The sequence below is a fragment of the Sinocyclocheilus anshuiensis genome, unplaced genomic scaffold, assembly GCF_001515605.1.
Source record: "Sinocyclocheilus anshuiensis isolate Anshui unplaced genomic scaffold, SAMN03320099.WGS_v1.1 scaffold239, whole genome shotgun sequence".
NCBI classification, from domain to species: Eukaryota; Metazoa; Chordata; class Actinopteri; order Cypriniformes; family Cyprinidae; genus Sinocyclocheilus; species Sinocyclocheilus anshuiensis.
In genome coordinates, this window is record NW_015549568.1 from 342475 (window position 1) to 347138 (window position 4664).

The following is a 4664-nucleotide window of genomic DNA, read 5'->3' on the forward strand; positions in this document are numbered from 1 at the left end:
TTTTCCAGAAATCTCCCAGATGTGCCCATTCACCCACTGACTGGATTGTCGATATGGGGGCTCAGCTCATCCAGTTACCCATATAAAGGGTATATAGCTGTCGACGTCACCTTCCCTGCTTCTGTTGCTGGCGTGGAAGAGTCATTGTCCATTCTGGCCCTCGTATGCCCTGATCCTCAAGGTCCTCCTCAAGTGCCGGTTATAATTGGTACCAATGCCAGTTTCTTTAAACGACTAGCTGCGCTCAGTCAAGGTATGGAGGGATCCAGTGTCGCACGTGCATTGAAAATCCAGACCCGACACACTACTATCCATCTGCCCCAGCTGCGAGAGACTGAGAAACTCCCGGACCAGCCTGAAGGAAAAGTCCGGTGGATAGGACCTGGTGACTGTGGGGTTCCACCCAGAGGGCAAGTACATGCCGTCTGTCAAATGGAGACTGACAAGCCTCTGAGAACTGAGATCTTCGTTGTAGATACAGCTGAGGAGGACAGTCTTCCAGCTGGAACATTCATAACCCCTTTAGTACTTCCATCTTCAGCAGTGGAAGGAAAAATATCCAAGTCCTGATTCATAATGAAACATCTAAGAATATTTCCATTCCTGCAGGAACAGTAGTCGCACAGGTGTATCCCACAGACACGCTCGCAGTGCCTTCTGGAGGCCCCAACAGCTCCAAAGTAATAGACCCAATGTTGTTTGACTTTGGCGGGTCATCTATTCCTGAGGCCTGGGAACGGAGACTGCGTCAGAAGTTGTCTGCCAGAGGAGATGTTTTCCATCAATGAGTGGGACGTTGGGTTAGCCAGTGGGGTCGAGCATCACATCAGGCTGCGAGACAACAAGCCATTCAGAGAATGCTCCAGGCGCATTGCACCAGCTGATATCGAGGATGTACGACGTCACATTAAAGAGTTGTTAACAGCTGGGATCATTAAGGAGTCGAGAAGTCCATATGCATCGCCCATTGTGGTAGCCCGGAAGAAGAGCGGGGCCATAAGGATGTGCATTGACTATCTTACTCTAAACGCTCGTACAATCCCCGATCAGTACACCACACCACGGATCGATGATGCCCTGGACTGCTTGGTGGGAAGCAAATGGTTTTCCGTACTGGACCTTCGCAGTGGATACTATCAAATCGCCATGGCAGAGGAGGATAAGGGAAAAACCCCATTCATCTGTCCCCTGGGATTCTTCCAGGTTGAGCGGATGCCGCAAGGAATTACTGGAGCTCCAGCCACATTTCAGCGGCTTATGGAGAAAGCCGTGGGTGACATGCACCTCCTCCAAGTCCTTGTATACCTCGATGACATCATTGTGTTCGGCCGCACACTGGAAGAACATGAAGAGAGACTGTTGAAAGTCTTAGACCATCTGAGTGAGTGTGGGCTGAAGATATCCCTTGATAAGTGCCAGTTCTGTCAATCCCAAGTCCGGTATGTTGGGCACATTGTGTCAGATGCTGGAGTGTCACCAGACCCCACCAAGATAGAAGCTGTACTCTGAAATTTCATAAATATTTTAATGGGATATTTACTTGATATCCGCTTAAAATATTTGAAAACCAAAATTGTGCATTATTCACTCAACAGCATGTTTGAAATAACACAATGGAAGATCTGCCAGTTATGCCAATCAGGCATGATTATTAGCTAATGATGATAAACTCAAAATGGCCAAATATTGAACAGTTTATAAACCTAGCCAGAAAAAAAAAAAACATTAAATATTTCTCCTTTTTATCATTCATATTAGCCACAAACTACCTGGGAAACAAATATTTTAGAGAACTAATCATACTGTTGTCATGATGACTGATTTTGTTTCTCAGTATCTTAGATCTATCTCAGGTTTTTCAAAACCATCTCTGAGCAACACACCTTTAGTATAGCCTAAGTGCAGTGACAGAATATGAATCTTTGACAGCAAACTGATTTGAATTTAAGAATCACTGGAGTGATTCTAAAGCAGTTTGTTTTAATTCTGAACGATTATTTTGATTAGATGCACTCAACGGCCATTTGATTTAGAATTCGATCCAAACTTTCTAATTTATACAGTTCTTAAAATACGTTCCATAATGTATTAGATACTGATTACTGATTTTACTTATTTAAAGCTGCAGTCCGTAAGTTTTGCCTCTTTGTCGCACCTGCAACCTGCAAAACCTGCAATTGCCGTTATTTGCGCAATTATCTTCCTTGCGTGGGTTGTGCGTCAGCACGGCTCCAGCGTGGATGAATCTAATGTTTTGAGGTGAATGTGTGGCTGTCAGTCAACGCACCGGAGTGGATACTGTACGTCGGAATCACAGATTCTAGCCTATGTCTTGGAATATATGACCCAAATAAGCATTTTCACCGGATATTGTCATCTGAACAAGTAACAAGTCTGCCACTTTTGTTCTGACCAACTGACGGAAAAAGCATTACAATAAATCGCGCTACCAATGGTGATTAAATCTAACAATCACCTAGCTCAAATCACATCAAACCGTGCAAATTATTATTATTATTATATTTTTCTCAAATTGTTAGTTAACAACATCAGCATTGCGTGACTATGAGTATAGTGTGTATTAGCGTGTAGATTTCAATTTCTGTACAGTCTAATCTCTAATTGTCATACCATTCATATAAAGAAATTCTTATATAAAGAAAGGCAAATTATTCTTCCTTCGAACTTGTTCTCTCATTATTGTTCTCTTTAAAATACAAATCTTGTGTAATCCCACGTATGCTATCTGTAATCAGATGCACATATAAAACTGGAATATAATTTACAACTTCTTTATGTTTACAGACGTGACATAATGACACAGCAGCATGCTCGAATTTCCCGCAAATTACTACCAGTACCACTCAAATGAAAAAAACATTATTATACTTTTAGTTTACTGCACCAAAAACAATTTATATGTAAAAGCAATATGTCCGTGCATGTTACTTTAAAAATGTAGGCTATTCCAGGAACAAATCACTAACTAGGCTATGTAATGATGAACCTGATGCAAATTTTGAAATATGAAAATAAGTAGGCTAATGTAATCTGACTGCCTTTATAGACTTCTGGATTAGCTCAAAACAGCAAATGCAAACAGACTTGTCACAATTACACAAATACATATTTTTTAGCACATGATTTAAAAGTCATAAACTGCTTCAAGAATGGTGCTGTTGAATCAACAGGGATTTTAATCAGCGCATCGTGAAAACAACTTACTAGTTTAACCCCCTTGAGGTTGTTTTATCGTTGTATAATAGAGGAAATATGCAATTAATGTGTAATAGTAACGGTTTAATACAAAGAAACACGTGACTGAGGTCGAACTGAAGCGATTTTGTAACCAGTGATCTCGAGATAGCGAGATGGTACCGATAGAGGACGGTCGTGGAGAAAACCAGCTTCTCTTGCAGTCCGACTCAAACTGACTCACTGTTTAAACGTTAGCAAAATCTCCTGTGGCTTCGTGGTTGTTCTCGTAGGCGGAGAGCTGCATGCTCCATTCACAGGTTTGTTGTTTTGCACCTGAACACTGTAAAAGATTCAGTTAATATTCACTGAAAGGGTTTATTTACCTATCCGTTATACGGATAGCCTGTGCCACAACCAACACATTTATCCAGCATTTGAAAGCAGCTTCCTGTCATTGTTTTCCTGCCATCAGAAGCACGCAAGTCGCCATAAAATCGCAGAACTTACGCATTGCCGATGTAAATCCTGGGAAAGACCTCGTTGAAATGTTGTGCTGGAAGGCTGTAGAACCCGCTGCCGTTGGACAGCAACTTGTTCAGTTGTTGTATGGTCGCCTCGGTGTCTGGCACGGCGACTTCCAGTGGTCCCTTCGCGGGGCTGTGATGTTTCTTCATGCTTCAGTCCTCCTCCAAAAGCAAAAAAAAAAACAACAACAACAAGTGTCTAGTGGTGAAGATGTCACGGCTTTCGATTCCCCAGCATTTTATTTCCCTACCTACTCGGTGTTGTTAGCGTGCTCTCCTGAACGCAGGCAGGCAGACAGACACACCCGGGACTCGCCCACCGGCGGTCTGATGTGATGCTCCGGTGAGGTCGGTAACAAACAGAACTGGCAGAAGATGGCGACAACGCACCGATACACAAGTCATTGAGAGCTGCTTTAAAGTGAACCACTCTCTCTCTCATCGAATCCATTCACTTTTCTGACAGGTTAGACAGCATTTCACGTGTTCATTTAGCCTGTTGTGCGTAAACGTGTGTCTGTGACGCTCGTTATACACGCAATCCGTTTTGTAACGCTCATTGATCTATTAACACTAGTCTATTCCCAAACATCAACCCCTCCCTTCACGTAAGGCTAGATTTGTGTGTTAATTGATGTCATGACAGGCAGGCGTACTGAAAGTAAGAAGGATTTTTTATTTATTTCTCTCTCTCTTGTTTTAATCCAACAAGTGGCTTTTAACCCTTGTATTTTAACTCTCAACCTTGACCCACCTGTGATTAGGTGTAATTTGACCCACAATCAAGCCAATTACAAGAGCTCCCATTAGGAAAATTTGTTATCTGGTCCAAAAGTGTATGTCACAAAGAAATTTAGGCCTAACTGATGGAGTAACAAGACAGATTAATGAACTATGAGCATTTAGGAAAGTGGTTGTGGATTCTTGCCAAGTGTGAAAAGT